An 18,120-nucleotide genomic window follows, 5' to 3' on the forward strand; every position below is an offset into this window, starting at 1 on the left:
AGAGATAATGATCTTGCAATATATACAAATATTGAACCATTTTGGTATACACCTGAAACTAGTGTACTATTTGTCAATTTACAAAAAGAGATAGTGATGGAAAGATAAGTGATTAGGATAAAAGAGTATTTTGCTCAGGAAGTACACTTGTCACAGATCATAGTCAGCTCCTCTCCTTCCTCTCTGCATTTCACAAAATAAATCAATGAATTTCCAAAAGGATAAAAAAAAAAAAAAACTCAAGTGGATAAATGAAAAGCAAACATCTACCATATGAATCCAAGTGAAAATTACATCCATGCAGAAGAATGCGATGTTAGCTTTCTTCTTGGGTAAACATCTCTATCCTTAACACACTATAGAAGCTGAGGATAAATTTAGTCTTCATGATTAATACAATTGATTCTAAGTACTCTGGTTCTTTTGAAATACTTCAGTGATGTCACAGAAGTTTCCATTAAAAGTGTGATCTACTGCTTCAGAAAATGAGTATCTAACGTACCATCCTTTTTGCTAAAAACATTCCTTAAAGGTTTGTTTTCTTTTTATTCATATTATTTTCCTTGATAAATTTCTTGCTTTCTAATGATGCCCTATTAATATAAAAAGACTGAACTCAAAGCCCTTTAGTGGCCAATGGAAGAAACTACATAGAACAGACAATGAAGGCATTCATTTGCAATGGGAATAAATGGAAATCTAAAGCTGGGATTCTCAACAGTTCTGCCTCTTAAGGCACTGGGGGCTCTCTTCAAAGTGAAGCGTAATTACTACCAGTGGCTGTGATCTGGGGATGTGACACCTGTTCTTTGGGGTCTCTCAGGAAGGAATCAACTTCCTTCCATGATTTCATTTCACTAAAAACGTGATCACAACAGACTTCATTTAGGTGCAAAGCAAATCCTACAGCTGAAAGTCTCTCTTCCCATTGTCTTCACCATTTGGCTCCTATTGGAGGCTATTATTAGAACTGGAATTTAATGTATCTCTTTTCCCCTTTAAATTTAACAGAGGGTCAAAAAAGACAGAAAAAGGAAATCAATGGTACATTTCATTAGCTGGCTGTTATATCTTATGGTAAGTCATGAATCATGGGCTTTGTTGTTCACAGAATATCACAAAAGCTTTCCAAATTATAAATAAAAGCAAAATACCCACCTTTGGATCTTTCTTCTCTGTGACTTAACAGGATTTCCCATTGTCTTACTCACATCACACCCCATCAAACATTGTGGGGATTGGGACAATTTAGGCTGTTCAAGAGCCTGGTGCCTGGGTAGTCACAGCTTGCTTTGAGAGAGTCTGACTCCAGGGGATTTTCGAAAAGCTTCACCTCACTTTCTCTACCCCAGTAACCTCAGTAATGTTCTATCCATTCTGGCATGAGACTCAAGCATTTAAAATAGTAAATTTTCAGAAATAAGTGCTTAGGTTAAGGTGTTTTGTATCCTGGAACTCTCAGTGACCAGGGTGATCCAAGAGCAATGGGGAGATGTGAGTGAGGTCTTCTCCAATGGCACCAGGAACTCTGTAGATTCAGCTGCTAAGACCTTCAGGGACTCCATGGAAAAGAGAATGATGTTGCAATGGCATTACCCAGAAGCCACACTAGTTGATCTTGGAGCCCCTGAAATGCAGTTGGAACAAAATCCAGGATGAGAACTAGACAATGGATTGCATGGAGGTTGAGAGGGATTCCAGTTGAGGAAACTTATGGGAACTACTTTATTAAAACAAAACAAGAAACAATCCCAAAGGCAACCCTTCAGAATGACAGAGTAGCTTAGTATCTATACTCTCAGGAACCGCTCTACACGCTAATTTTCTAAAATCTGTGGGATAGGGATTCCATTTTGGATTGGCACAATAAGATCCTAGTAGATTGAAATTCCTGCAGATAATAACTATAAATTCTGGACAAAAGACAAAAGAAAAATTTGCAATTAACCTGAAGGCATTGGCTTGTGAATACAAGCAGGCAGTGATTGGAAAGAGTCAACGCTTGGAAGAAGGTAATAACACAAGATGACTGTCCTATTCTTTATGGATTTTAGCTGCACATGGAAACTAAATGTCCAACAGGAAGTATAATGTTTCTGACTTAAAAAAACAGAATTTAGAACAAAGCTACTAGAAAGTAAAGAAAAAACCCTGGAAAGGAAAAAGTCTGGACAGGTGGGAAAGCACAATCCCGTGTAAAACTCTGCCCAAATCTCTGGGTGACTTTTGAACTACACAAGTGCAGGACTGACGGAAAGCAGCCCAAGTAAGGATTAAAAAACTGAAGGGACATTTAACCTGCAGTTCAAAAGATAGGGTTTGCAGTTTGAGTTCAGTCAAGATACTTGCCTTCTAAAACAAAAACATCAGCACTCTTTGGAAGAGTATATCAGAATTCAGAGTATCTATAACATCATATTCACTATGTCCAAGATACGATCCAAATTACTGGGCATACAAAGAAAACGAAAAATGTGATCCATGTTCAAGGGAAGACACAATCAACTCAGATGCTAGAATTAGCATCGAAGAATTTCAAAGCAGCCATTTTAACTATACTCAGTGACATAAAGGAAAATGTACTCTTCATGAATGAAAACACATGAAATTGCGGCAGAGGAAAAGAATCTATAAAAGGGTACCAAATAGAAACTCCAGGATTTAAAATTACAACTTGTTAAATAAGACAACTCAGTATATGGGTTTAAAAGCATAATGGATATGATAATGGAAACAGTCAATGAATTTTAAAACATCAACAGAAATGATTCACTCTGATTAACAAAGAGTAAAGTATTAAAATAAACAGAGCCTCCATAACCTGTAGGACAATATCAACACATGGGATAATTGTGGTACCAGTAAGTGAAACAAGAGAAAGAAACAATAATCATTTAATACATAATGGCTGAATAGTTCCCCAATTCAGTGAAAGACACAACTCTTCAGATTCAAAAAGCTCAGCAACTGGCAAGCAGGACAAGTTTTAAAAAGATAAATGAGCACAAACTTAAAAGTGAAGAGAAAGGGAAAACCTTAAAGCATCAGACCAAACAAAATGAAACAAAAACTTCACAAAAACATATTACTTAGGGAATAACAATAACTTGAGTGACTTCTGATTTCTCATTAGAAACACTGGAGCCCAGAAGATAGAGGACCAACACTATTCTGGTTGCAGAATAAAAAGAAAACTATCAGCCTATAAAATAGAAAAATATCTTTCAAAAGAAAGGTGAAGTTATATATATATGTATATCTCCTTACTGCCTCACTTCCTCCCTGCTCTGTTCTATAAAAGAACCTGGCATCCAGACCCTGATAAGATGCTTATTTTGCCATCTTCTTGGTCTGCCAGCTCTCTGAATAAAGTCATATTCTTTGCCTCAAAAAAAAAACAAAAACAAAAACAAAAAAAACAACTCTATTAAAGGACACAAAGAGAATTTTTACCATAAGAGAAATTATACCTGATGAAAATCTGGATCTTCAAAAAGAATTACGAGTATCAGAAACAGTAACTTACTGGTAAACACAAAAAAGATCTTTCCTTTTAATTTCTTAAACACACATATGATTACTTAAACCAAATATTATAATACTGTCTCGTGGGATTTACTATACATATAGATATAATACATATAAAATCTGTATCATAGATCGATCTATATAGTTACAAAGTATCTACATTTTATATAAAGTGGTAATATATCAACTCTGACTATCAGAAGTTAAGGATGCGTATTGTAATCCTGAGAATAAGAAATAAAGTAAAGTAAAGAAATAAAGTGAGGAGGTGTGGCAAAAAATCCTAGGGATAAATAACAATGGAATGCAATAAAGTTGCCAGATAATCTAAAAGAAAGCAAAAAAGGAGAAAAAGATAATGTTAGAAAGCCAGAGAGAGGGTAAATAGCAAACAAGAAGTAGTAGGCCTAAACCAACCATATTACTAATAATGTTACATTGTTGATATAATGGACTGAACACGGATTAAAGGCAGAGATTGTCAGAATGAATAAAAAGGAATATCCAACTAGATACTCTTCACACGAGGTACACTTTAAATATGGAGACCGGGAGGTTGAAAGTAAATGGATAGGAAGAATACATACCATAGGAAGAACAAACACAAGAATGTTAGAGTGGCTGTATTAGTATAGGGTTCAAGATAACACTGCCAGAGATAAAGAATATTTCACAATGAAAAATGGATCATTGATCAGAACAACAACTAATGTGCATGCACTTAAAAAGAGCTTCAAAATACATAAAGAACCGACAGAATTTAAGAAAACAAGAGAAAAAATTTACAGTTATCAGTGGATACTTGAACACCTCTCTTAGCAATTGATAGAACTAGATCCTCCCATGGCTAGTGACACAGATCATCTGAACAACACTATCACCCACCTTGACCTGACTGATAGCTAGAGAACACTATACTCAACATCTGCAGCATACATGTTGTTTTCAAGTACACAATTATGTATTAACAGTCACCAAATTGACCATATGTTCACGCACAGGGTAAGTGTCAATAAATTTAGTAGAACTGAAATCATATAGAGTACACAATCTAATTACAATGGAATAAATTAGAAATTAATAGTTGATATCTAGAATACCTCCAAATATTTAGAAATTAAAAACATACTTCTAAATAATCCATGGATCAAAGAAACCAGAAGATAAATTAGATTCTATTTTGAACTAAAGGTTACTGAAAATTGAACACTTCAAAATTTGTGACATAGCAGCTAAAGCATTTAAATTTATAGATTTAAATGCTCATGTTAAAAAGGAAAAACAAAGTCTAAAACTAATGACTTAAGTTTTACTTGAAGAAACCAGGGAAAGAAGGGCATATTAAACTTAAGTCAATATAAGGAAGAAATAATAAAGATAAGAAATCAAAGATGGGGAACACATGTATACCTGTGGCGGATTCATTTTGATATTTGGCAAATCTAATACAGTTATGTAAAGTTTAAAAATAAAATAAAATTTAAAAAAAAAAAAAAAAAAAAAAAAAAAAAAAAAAAAAAAGAAATCAAAGAAATAGAAAATAAAACATAGGGGAAAATCAGTCAAAAAAAATTCAGTTAGTTGTAAAAGATCAGTAGAATCGATAAACTTTCGATTGATCAGGAAAAAAGAGAACACAAATGACAAACATCAGGAATGAGACAGTGTTACTACTGATCTATCTATCTATATTTACTATAAGTTGGTTATATTTCCTTTTTTTCTATAGATATTTAAATGAAAACAAGGGAATATCATGAACAACCTTATACCAACAAATCTGCTACCAAATTAAACAGCAAATTTGAACAGCCTTTTACCTATTAAAAACTGAATTCATTAAAGAAGGGAAAGAGTAAAAAGAGGAATAAAGGAAGGAAAGAAGGAAGGAAGCAGGCAGGCCGACTCAGATGGGTTCACTGGTGAATTCTAAGAAACATTCAAGGAAAAAATAACACCTGTCTTAAACTCTTTTGGAAAATCTTTTCTGAGGTCAGACTAAATCCAAAACCTGAAAACCTGAAGAAGATCTTATAAAGCTGGTAGGACAGGCCTACATCCAAAATGGATTCATTTAATCGTATTAATATACTAAAAGGGATGGACTCACCCCCGCTCCCCAAAAAAGAATGAAAACTAACTGAAATATTTTCCTCTTATTCTTATCCTATTTAATAATAAATAGACCAACCTCTTTAGACATGCAAATTGATCTGTTCACAAATGGCTTAGCCTCTCTTCTCACTCAAGGAGCAGTCTCCTTCTCAGGCAGCATTTTCGCCTTTTGTCTGCACTAAGTCCCTGGGGTGGGGTGGGGAGGCACTAAAGCACAGACCTGCTGTTCAGGGAGGTGGGAAGGAACCTGATTTGGGTCACAAGTCACCTACACACTCAAGACTGGCTTTGCTGCTGCTGCTACTAAGTTGCTTCAGTCGTATCCGACTCTGTGCGACCCCATAGACGGCAGCCTACCAGGTTCCCCTGTCCCTGGGATTCTCCAGGCAAGAACACTGGAGTGGGTTGCCATTTCCTTCTCCAATGCATGAAAGTGAAAAGTGAAAGTGAAGTCGCTTAGTCGTGTCCGACTCCTAGCGACCCCATGAACTGCAGCCCACCAGGCCCCTCCGTCCATGGGATTTTCCAGGCAAGAGTACTGGAGTGGGTTGCCATTGCCTTCTCCACAAGACTGGCTTTACTGGTGGCAAAACTTGTATTTTGGTCAAAAACTCTTGGAAGAAAAATCCAGAGCAAAATTATATACATAATTTTATAAAAATTATAATTTTACATATAATTATAATTTTGTCTAATTATAGGTGTATATATAATTTTACTAAATGTGTTCTTTCTTATCCCCTAAAAATGAAAATACAGTGAAAGGGAGGAAGGAAAGATTTAAACATTTGTAGAAGAAATGAAATATCTGCATATAAAAGTAGGAAGGGAAGAGTACATAACTACTCCTCCCTCTTCCCCACCACTGGGGTGGAAGCCGTGGAACAACAGGAGCAGCCCTGAGAATTACTTAAGTAATATTTGAAGAAGTTCTACCCAGGAAGCAGAGTAAGGACTTACAAAAAGTTCAGAACATAGGTGCTCTATGGGATGCAGAAGCTTGTGATTGGAATGTCAGTGTGACAGATATCTGTGTGTCCTACTCACACTACTCCTGGACCCCTGGACCCCAGCCTCCCCCGGACATCTCAGGTGCCAGGTTTGGGCTGATGGAACAGATGGATCTTTTAATGAGAGTCAGTGGAACCGAGTTCTTGCTCTGAAACCTACCTCCCCCAGTTAGAGGACTGTATCTTTCTAACTCTCAAAGTGGTGGCCAATGAGCATTTAATTTATAATTGTCTTGGTCAAGATAGAAGATAGGAAAAAGATGTACCTTCCACTCTTAAACATGTAAGAAAAACTGGACAAAGCACATGAAATAGCATTTTTTAGACACTGGATATAAGGCAGTGCAGGTGATCTTGAGAGAGATGTGATGTGAATCCCAAATTGCCCAGCTTATGTCTAGAGGGCTTTCAGCCACAGAGGAGGGAGGGGAAGCCAGGGTAAATATGGAGTCGTCCTGAGCTGGGAGCCCAAAGAGGCTAACACAGAGTTCCTAAAGCAGAGTCCCAGAGAGGAGAGAATGATCTAGAGAGAGGATCTGGGACTCTGCTTGAGGAACTCTGAGCTCCTGAACTTTGGCTAGTGTGATTAAAGATTTGAGTTTTATTTAATTTTAATTTAAACAGCCACCATGTCGCTGGTGGTGGTTTAGTCGTTAAGTTGTGTCCGACTCTTGCAATCCCATGGTCTGTAGCCTGCCAGGCTCCTCTGTCCATGGGATTTTCCAGGCAAGAATACTGGAGTGGGCTGCCATTTTCTTCTCCAGGGGATCTTCCTGACCCAGGAGTTGAACCCAGATCTCCTGATTGCAGGCAGATTCTTTACGACTCAGCTATACGACTCCTTCTTGAGAGGAGTGTAGTAAAATTCCCCACAGCACACATGAGGTTGTGTTCTCACAGATCTGAGCAGAAATTCTTTTACTTCAATATGTTTACCACACTGAGTAGAATATTTGGAATGGTATTGCTTCAGTTGTGGGGGAAAATTAGCCCTAAATCAAAGGCTGCTCTGATTCCATGAAAAATAGATAAATATGCCTCCAAAGGATCAAATTAAATGCTTCCCAGAACAAAGCTCAACATACTATATACATACAAAAACACTAGCACCTAACAGGGCTTCCCTGGGGGCTCAGCTGGTAAAGAATCCGCCTGCAATGCAGGAGACCTGGGTTTGATCCCTGGGTTGGGAATATCCCCTGGAGGAGGGCATGCCAACCCACTCCAGTATTCTTGCCTGGAAAATCCCATGGACAGAGAAGCCTGGTGGGCTACAGTCTGTGGGGTCACAAGGAGTCGGACACGACTATTCGACTAAGCACAGCACAGCACCTAACAAGGTAAAATTCACAATATGCCAGCCATGTCACAATAAGGTCACTTTCGCATGCAGGAAAAAGCAGTGCATAAAGCAAAGACGAGTCAATAAGTAGAACAGACGTAGAAATGTCACAGATGAAATCAGCAGACAAGGACATTAAAAAAGTTATCATAACTCTACTCCATGCATTCAAGAGGTAGAAGAAACACTAAGCATAGTTAATAGAGACATAAAAGACATAAAAAGACATATTGAACTTTAAGAGATAAAAAATACACTGGGTGGATTTAACAGCAGATTAGACATCACAGAAGAAAAGATTAGTGAATTTAAAGACACAGGAATAAAAACTATCGAGAATGAAGCACAAAGAGAAAAAGGACTTTAAAAAAATGAACAAAGCATCACTGAGCTGTGAGATAACTTCAAGCAGCTTAATATGTGTATAATTGGAGTCCCTGGAAGGGGTACAGAAAAATATTTGAAAAATAGATCATTTTTGACTGATGAACTGTCATGGACATTCAGGTTATTTGAATATGTTCTAATCCTCTATATTTTCACGGTTTTAAGTTTAATTTTCTGATTATTGTAGTTAAAAATACATTATACTTAGAAATGTCTAATATTTAAAAATAAGGCTACATTTAAAATCTGGAATCATGCATATTCTACTAAATAGATGAATGGTTTTCAGTATACATTCAAGAGGTAAAATCAAGCTCTAATATATTAATACATTTATCTACTACTCTGTGGACCTGAAACATTACTGATGAAGATGATGAAGAAGTTAAGAAATTTCTCACACAAAGGTTTTCTCCTTCTCATTGAGATGAAGGCAGCTTGTGAATATGAAGAAAAGAAAAAAAAAATTTTGGTCATGGGTTGTTGCAGTGAAACATCAGCAAATTGTGTTATAAATGATATTATCAGAGAGAACAGAAATCAACAAGTTTTAAATCAAAATGAGAGAAAAAAAAAGGTTAAAAAACATTAGGAACAAATGTAAAATCATTATGCTGTATGCCTTAAACTTATAGAAGGTTATGTGTCAGTTATATCTCAATACAAGTGGGAAAAGTCAGGAACAAGTTTAAGAGTGGGAAGTGAAACTTGGTCTAATCAGGAAGGAGTAATTAATATACATTCAGACATTCATGGGTGTTTTGGTTTGATCAAACATAAAGCACATGATTTGGGATGAGACTCTGTCCACATCTGCTTAATCTAATTTTACTTTATGCAGTCAGTATTTCACTGACTGTAAAAATCTGAGCCATACTTTCCTCTACTTAGGATTAGGATGATAATTAGAGATATAAACAATAATAATATGCACTGTGGTTCTCAAGACAAAGAGTCAAAATAAGCCAGCAGTGCTTTTTGCTTCAAAACTCTGTCCACCACACTGTCACAAAGTGTACTTTATATTTTTCCATATATAATGGTATCTTTGGAGATTGAAATGTTGGGCTAAGACTCAATTTATAGTAAAAAACAGAAATGATAAAGAGAAAAGTGTGAGGTCAAAGGGGAAAGCAACAACATTAATAAAACCTCCTTGCTAAGTCACTTCAGTCGTGTCTGACTCTGTGCCACCCCATAGACGGCAGCCCACCAGGCTCCCCTGTCCCTGGGATTCTCCAGGCAAGAACACTGGAGTGGGTTGCCATTTCCTTCTCCAATGTGTGAAAGTGAAAAGTGAAAGTGAAGTCTCTCAGTCATGTCTGAACCTCAGCGACCCCATGGACTGCAGCTTTTCAGGCTCCTCCATCCATGGGATTTTCCAGGCAAGAGTACTGGAGTGGGGTGCCAAAACCTCCTTACTGAGCTCCAATACTTTGGCCACTTGATGAGAAGAACTGACTCATTTGAAAAGACCCTGATGCTGGGAAAGACTGAAGGCAGGAGGAGAAGGGGACGACAAAGGATGAGATGGTTGGATGGCATCATTGACTCAATGGACATGAGTTTAAGTAAACTCTGGGAGCTGGTGATGGACAGGGAGGCCTGGCATGCTGCAGTCCATAGGGTCGCAAAGAGTCAGACACGAGTGAGTGATTAAACTGAACTGACTGAACTGAAGATTAATATTCTCAAAGTCAAAAAACTATTGAGCTAGGTGTTCTCATGCAATTTCCTCATTCCAGGAGAGTAAAAAGACTACCTGGTTATGCATCTACTTGGTTTAAAGGAAGGAAGGAAGATTTAAGTCTCCTGAATCACAGCCCTGAGCTCTGTACACTGAATCCATCAATTTACTTAAGAGAGAGTGAGTATGAATCAACTGTATTCACTGATTTAACACGTGACTCTAATGCACCTTAAGGTGTATATTAAACAACTTATTGACTGGAGACATATTAAAACAGGAAAGAATCTGTCTGCTACGCGGGAGACCTGGGTTTGGTCTCTGGGTTGGGAAGATCCCCTGGAGAAGGGAATGGCAACCCACTCCAGTTTTCTTGCCTGGAAAATTCCATGGTCAGAGGAGCCTGGTGGGCTACAATCCATGAGGTTGCCAAGAGTCAGACACGACTGAGTGACGAACACTTTGTTATCTGAACATGACTGACCAGAGATGTTTCTGTATTTACTTACATAACAAATTGCTGGCCATAGGTGTTAGTTTCTGCAAAAATTCCCCAGTCAATAATATGTTAATATTCATAGAAAAATACGTTTTCTAATATAAGCTTGGTCTACCTTGACCTGCTACACTTTCTATAAGAAACATTCATTCCATATTTAGTTACTAATCATTTTGGGTTCTCAGAATTTAGAAGCACTTTAGAGGGTGCTGGTTTGGATGAACCCAGCTCTCTTAAAACATCTGTTTAGGAGAGATATGAGTCCTTCTTTAACCTTTGGATAAATAGTCCCCTTTAGACCTTGTAAGCAATTCCAATTCACTCCATTAATTGTTATTTTCATAAACTGTCATTCCAGCATCCTTTAGAGGAACACTTGAGAGGTTGAGAGCCAAGAAATCTGAATCCTGGCCCAACCTCTGCTTGACACTTGGTAAGCCATGGAACTGATACGGATCTCAGCTTTCTTATGAAAACTAGAGGAGCAGAATGCTCTCTGTGCTGTGCTTGGTCGCTCAGTCATGTCCAATTCTTTGCGACCCCATGGACTGTAGCCTGCCAGGCTCCTCTGTGCATGGGGTTCTCCAGGCCAACAATACTGGACTGGGCTGCCAATACCTCCTCCAGGGGATCTTCCCAACACAGGGTTCGAATCCAGGTCTCCTGCACTGCAGGCAGATTCTTTACTGTCAGAACCACCAGGGAAGCCTAAGAATACTAGAGTGGGTAGCCTATCCCTTCTCCAGGGGAACTTTCTGATCCAGGAATCAAACTGGGGTCTCCCACATTGCAGGCTGAGCTACTAGCTGAGCTACCAGGGAAGCCCCAGAATGCTCTCTAGGTTTCTCTAAATCTTTCTATTTTCAGTTGTTAAAGGTTAGGAGACCAAGAGTCTCTAGTCTTATATTTGCAGCTCTATCATTTATTTTTGTACTTCTGTTTCCCCTTCTATTCATTAACAAGTAGAAGGATCTTTGAAAAGACATTGAATGGGCATGCGGTAAAGAAATTGTTATAATTTTTTGTATCTTACTTGTAAACATCAGCTCTAGAACTGCTTCTTTTTCTCTCCTTAGTTTACCAGCCACTTGGGTCATGCTTCAGAAAATATGTAATAGATTAATAAAAACATTGGTAATTGGACAGTTTTTTTTTTTTTTATGAGCAGCGTGATGAAATGACAAAAGCTGAAGAACTGAAGCTGCTTTTATAAATTTATCATTTAAATGCAAGCTAATTTCAGAGCAATTCTTTATTTTTTGCTTCTTTCATTTGTCCTGAACACTTTTCCTTTTTCTTAATTCTCATTCAGATTTCCTTCCCTGATTTTGTTCTGCAGATGACTCCCACTTGTTAAGCTATTTTGATTTTTCTTTTTTTAATTTTTTTAGGCCATGTGGTGCAGCATGCGGAATCTTAGTTTCCTGACCAGGGATTAAACCCGAGCCCCCTGCATTGGGAGCCGAGTCTTAACCACTGGATCACCAGGGAAGTTCAAATTTTGATCTTATTTTTAATTGTAGGAACCAATAAATGACTTAACTACACTGATAGTCCTCATGCCTGATAAAAATACTCCTCCATAGTATATAAATACAGCTTCAAAAACTGCTATTTTTAAGCCATAGGTACTAGAAATATGCATGTGCAAATGCTTTGAGTTATATAAATCCAAGTTATAATCATCGTGAAGCTAGTTCTACTTTAGTTAGTTTCATGTTGCGTATGGAATTTTCTAGTATGCAACTATGTTAAAACATTCCAACAAAACTTCCTGAACACCACTTACGTGCACTGTGCATAAATCAACATGACTTTCATTAGTTGACATTACATGGCTACCACTAGTACTTCAAAGAGTACCCATGCATCAGATCTGATCAGTCTGAGATACGACTTCAAGACGTCAATATAATATTTGATCTCATAAATGTAACAGTTTATACCTCAAAGGGAGGGGTGGATTTTCTGCTGTTTTTTTAATTTTTTAAATTTATTTATTTTTAATTGGAGGATAATTGCTTTACAATATTGTGTTGGTTTCTTTCATTTATCAACATGAATCAGCCATAGATATACATACTATTTACAATGAAAATTGAATCTTAACTAGCCACATGGGAATATGGTAGACAACAATCCATTGTTGAACATTAGTCTTAGTATTTATCAGATTCATTGTCTGAATGAAATGAGGTCTCTGATTCAGTTCAAGGGTTGGGCACTGTATACTTTACAGTTTGTAGAACTGTCTGATTAACAAATTTCAAAGAAGTCTATTGATGTTGAGCAAATTTGGCCTAATACTAAGAGATATCAAGACATAACTTAAGTTCAATTTATGGTTCAATCTCTCTTCCTCAAGGGAATCTTTTTGAATAGGCCATGTCTGTGTGCCTGTGTGTATGTGAAACAAGTTCAATTACAGGCTAACAAGATAGAATCAATTATCTCTTTGGCTAAGTGGCAATGAAATAAGTAGGTGCTGCTTCAAGTAATTTAGGATAAAATTGACTAAAAACGTAGATTTGGGCACATTGAGAGTTCCTTGGACTGCAAAGAGATCAAACCAGTCAATGCTAAAGGAAATCAATCCTGAATATTCAATGGAAGGACTGATGCTGAAGCTGAATACTTTGGCCACCTGGTACGAAGGGCTGACTCATTAGAAAAGACATTGATGCTGGGAAAGACTGAAGTCAGGAGGAGAAGGGGACGACAAGGATGAGATGGTTGGATGGCATCACCAACTCGATGGATATGAGTTTGAGGAAGCTCCTGGAGCTGCTGATGGACAGGGAAGCCTGATGTGCTGCAGTCCATGGGGTCACAAAGAGTTGGACATGACTGAGCAACTGAACTGAACTGAATATGGGCTCTGTGTATGCTTATGTGTGTGTGTGTGTGTGTGTGTAAAAGAGTGTCATAAATTTTCTCCAGGGAAATTTTGCAGGATAGATGTAGTTTTCAAAATTGCTTTATTGTTAGTATTAGTCGTAGTAGAAGAAAGGTATGAATTGGCTGTGATTTTGCTGTTTCTAAACCATAAACTTGCTGTTACTCGGTAGTGCCTAGCTAAATAAGTTTTAATGTGACTATAAGCTCATATTTTGCAAATATTTGACCGCTACATAAATGCAAAATTGGGAAATGGTGTACTTGATCTTACATTCACTTTTTAGTTGTAGCAAGCTTTCTGACGTTAGTATAATGTTTGCGCACTGTATCTCCCTTCAATGGCCCTCACAAATTAAGTTTTGCCTCTATTTAAAATTTTTTGAAATTTAGGAATTTGGATCCAAGCAAGAGCCTCAAGAAACAAGGTAAGGCTCCTCCATGACAACTCATCCCTGGAGAAGGAAATGACAACCCACTCCAGTATTCCTGCCTGGAAAATTCCATGGACAGAGGAGCCCGGTGGGCTACAGTCCTGGGGTCGCAAAGAGTCAGACACGACTGAGCGACTGAGCACAGGACAACTCATAAGAATAAAGATTCTTGAAAACTTGAAAGTGGATTTCACTCCCCATGTAGTAATACCTCAGCAATTTTGTCAAACTCATGAACCTACTTCCAGATCTCACAAGCAATCCTTGGCTTCTCAGAACCTTTCCTTCCACAATCAAATTGACCAGAAAATATCCCTCTCTTCCTCTAGCTCCTAACTTTGTAGGCTGCAAGCTCATGAATGAAGTCAGGCTGTTGATATTATGCTTACATTCTACACAGTAATGTTATAAATTCAAATGAAGCAATATCTATGTTCTAGCTCCTCAAATGAATAGTTCATGCTATATAAATAGAAGGATTATTAATAACTACGTTCTGTTTTTCTATTCCCTCCGTAGTTTCAATCAATTATATACATAGTTACCTCCTTCTTTTTACTAGTGTACTATTTAAAAAACTATTTAACTGAAGAAGCAGCTCTGTTTTGTGTCATATGTAAAATAAGTCAAAAGAAACATTTACCTCCTGGGGATTATTAAATAGCTAAAGAGGAGCCATATACAAACATTCTAGAAATGTCCATTCAAGTGGACAGAACTCTTTCTATCTTTTGAAACTTGCTTACTTAGGAGACAAGTACACTGAGACAACTCTTGGAAATTCAGAGAACATTTTAGCCCTAACAACTCCAATGATGAGTACATATTTGGGATGTCATGTAAAATTCAGAATAAAAACAAACTGAAGAATTAAGTTAATGTAATGGCTGCACTTGTATTTTTTGGCACTGTCAGAAAGGCCATCTAATTCTGAGAGCCTCCAGCAGCGTAAACTTGGATAAACCACTTGACCTCTCTTGGACTTGGTCTATTCATTTGGGCCAAGTGATTCATAAGGTCTGTTCTGGATTTAAAAAACACTGCGGGCTTGTATTATTGGTCAGGACTACCTTAATAAAGCTCAGATTGACAAATGCTGCAAAGCTATGCTTGAAATACAGAGATGCACCACACCTTTAGTGAGTGTTGGGGCTGGATGGGCAAGTGTAGGAGAGAGAACAAGGAGGATGCTGTGTTTGGGGGAGGTGAGTACTCAGCCTGAAATGAAAAGGAGATTTTTGTGTGGGCATATACAACAACCCCACGACAGCAATAAAGGCCAGGTTGTGGAAGCCCTGAACTCTGAAATAGGGGCTTTAGATTTTGGTCTGTAGGCAATAGCAATGGGGGAAGGTATAGACTGGTATAAGTAAGACTGCAGACTCTTCAGCAGAGGAACAGCATTAATCATAACAATGGCTAAATCTTGTTGCGCCCTTACTGTATGTTAGGCATTAGTCCTCATCTTTTACATAATTAACTCATTGAGAGAATGGAAATCACAGCTCTGAATTAGATGCTATTAATACTATTGCTTTTGTCAACAAAGAAAACAGGGAAAAAGAGAATTTAAGAAATGTGCCTAACCACAAACACAAAAACATTTTAGAAAAAAGGCCCGCTAAAGATGAGATCCAGAATGATTTGGAGAGGAGCCAACAAATATGATTTTAGTTTCAGAAATTTGATTTTTGGAAAAAAGTCTGTTGCATTTAAAAATATGTGTGCATTTTAAGTGTGGTGATCAACTATTACAATGAAGTTTTATTTCTTGGAAGAGAAAAGTAAATTCAGAGTGTTATAGTTGTGTTTCTGAGTTTATAAGAATGCATGTATTAAAGAAAAATGAATTTAAAACAAATCTCTATCCAGTCCAAAACAGACCTAGTTATTTGGTCATAATTGCCAAACAAAACTTGGAAGCAACCAAGATATCCTTCGATAGGTGAAAGAATAAACAAACTGTGGTATATCCAGACAATGAAATATTAGCCAGAAATAGAAAGAAATGAGCTATCAAACCATCAAAAGACATGCAGGAAATGTAAATGCATATTAAAAAGTCAGTCAGTCGTTAGTTCAGTCACTCAGTCGTGTCTGAGTCTTTGTGACCCCATGGACTGCAGCACGCCAAGCCTCCCTGTCCATCACCAACTCCTGGAGTTTACTCAAACTCACATCCATTGAGTCAGTGATCCCATCCAACCATCTCATCCTCTGTCATCCCCTCCTCCCCTTGCCTTCAATCTTTCCCAGCATCAGGGTCTTTTCCAGAGTTGGTTCTTCACATCAGGTGGCCAAACTATTGGAGTTTCAGCTTCAGCACCAGTCCTTCCGATGAATATTCAGGACTGATTTCCTTTAGGATTGACTGGTTGGATCTCCTTGCAGTCCAAGGGACTCTCAAGAGTCTTGTCCAACACCACAGTTCAAAAGCATCAATTCTTTGATGCTCAGACTTCTTAATGTCCAGCTGTCACATCCATACATGACTACTGGAAAAACCATAGCTTTGACTAGATGGACCTTTGTTGGTAAAGTAATGTCTCTGCTTTTTAATATGCTTTCTAGTTTGATCATAACTTTTCTTCCAAGGAGCAAGCCTCTTTTAATTTCATGGCTGCAGTCACCATCTACAGTGATTTTGGAGCCCTGAAAAATAAAGTCTCTCACTGTTTCCATTGTTTCCCCATCTATTTCCCATGAAGTGATGGGACCAGATGCCATGATCTTCATTTTCTGAATGTTGAATTTTAAGCCAACTTACTCACTCTCCTCTTTCACTTTTATCAAGAGGCTCTTTAGTTCTTCACTCTCTGCCATGAGTGTAAGTGGTGTCATCTGTGTATCTGTGGTTATTGATATTTCTCAATCTTGAAATTGAGATTCCAGCTTGTGCTTCATCCAGCCTGGCATTTTGCATGATGTACTCTGTATATAAGTTAAACAAGCAGGGTGACAATATACAGCCTTGACATTCTCCTTCCCAATTTGGAACCAGTCTGTTGTTCCATGTCCGGTTCTAACTGTTGCTTCTTGACCTGCATACAGATTTCTCAGGAGGCAGGTCAGGTGGTCTGATAGTCCCATCTCTTTCAGAATTTTCCAGTTTGTTGTGATCCACACAGTCAAAGGCTTTGGCGTAATCAATAAAGCAAAAGTTGATGCTTTTTTGGAACTCTCTTGCTTTTTGGATGATCCAATGGACATTGGTAATTTGATCTCTGGTTCCTCTGCCTTTTCTAAATCCAGCTTGAACATCTGAAGTTCATAGTTCATGCACTGTTGAAGCCTGACCTGGAGAATTGTGAGCATTAGTTTGCTAGCGTGTGAGATGAGTGCAATTGTGTGATAGTTTGAGCATTCTTTGGCATTGCCTTTCTTTGGGATTGGAATGAAAACTGACCTTTTCTAGTCCTGTGGCCACTGCTGCGTTTTCCAAATTTGCTGGCATATTGAGTGCAGCACTTTTACAGCATCATCTTTTAGGATTTGAAATAGCTCAACTGGAATTCCATCACCTCCACTAGCTTTGTTTGTAGTGATGCTTTCTAAGGCCCACTTGACTTCACATTCCAGGATGTCTGGCTCTAGCTGAGTGATCACACCATCATGGTTATCTGGGTCATGAAGGTCTTTTTTGTCTAGTTCTGTGTATTCTTGCCACCTCTCCTTAATATCTTCTACTTCTGTTAGGTCCATACCATTTCTGTCCTTTATTGTGCTCATTTTTGCATGAAATGATCCCTTGATATCTCTAATTTTCTTGAAGAGATCTCTAGTCTTCCCCATTCTATTGTTTTCCTATATTTCTTTGCACTGATCATTGAGGAAGGCTTTCTTATCTCTCCTTGCTGTTCTTTGGAACTCTATTCAAATGGGTATATCTTTCCTTTTCTCCTTTGCCTTTAGCCTCTCTTCTTTTCTCAGCTATTTGTAAGGCCTCATCAGACAACCATTGAGCCTTTTTGCATTTCTTTTTCTTGGGGATGGTCTTGATCCCTGCCTCCTGTACAATGTCACAAACCTCCGTCTATAGTTCTTCAGGCACTCTGTCTATCAGATCTAATCCCTTGAATGTATTTCTCACTTCCAGTGTATAATCATAAGGGATTTGATTTAGGTCATACCTGAATGGTCTAGTGGTTTTCCCTACTTTCTTCAATATAAGTCTGAATTTGGCAATAAGGAGTTCATGATCTGAGCCACAGTCAGCTCCCAGT

At 37.9% G+C, this 18,120-nt stretch overlaps 1 protein-coding gene across 5 annotated transcripts in view; it reads right to left on the bottom strand.

The window, feature by feature from the left end:
• Window positions 1-18,120, bottom strand: part of ZNF521 (zinc finger protein 521) — a 313,446-nt gene that overhangs the window by 54,559 nt on the left and 240,767 nt on the right. The gene's annotated exons all lie outside the window — the stretch shown is intronic.

This window comes from Bubalus bubalis, chromosome 22 (assembly GCF_019923935.1).
Source record: "Bubalus bubalis isolate 160015118507 breed Murrah chromosome 22, NDDB_SH_1, whole genome shotgun sequence".
Taxonomy (NCBI): Eukaryota; Metazoa; Chordata; class Mammalia; order Artiodactyla; family Bovidae; genus Bubalus; species Bubalus bubalis.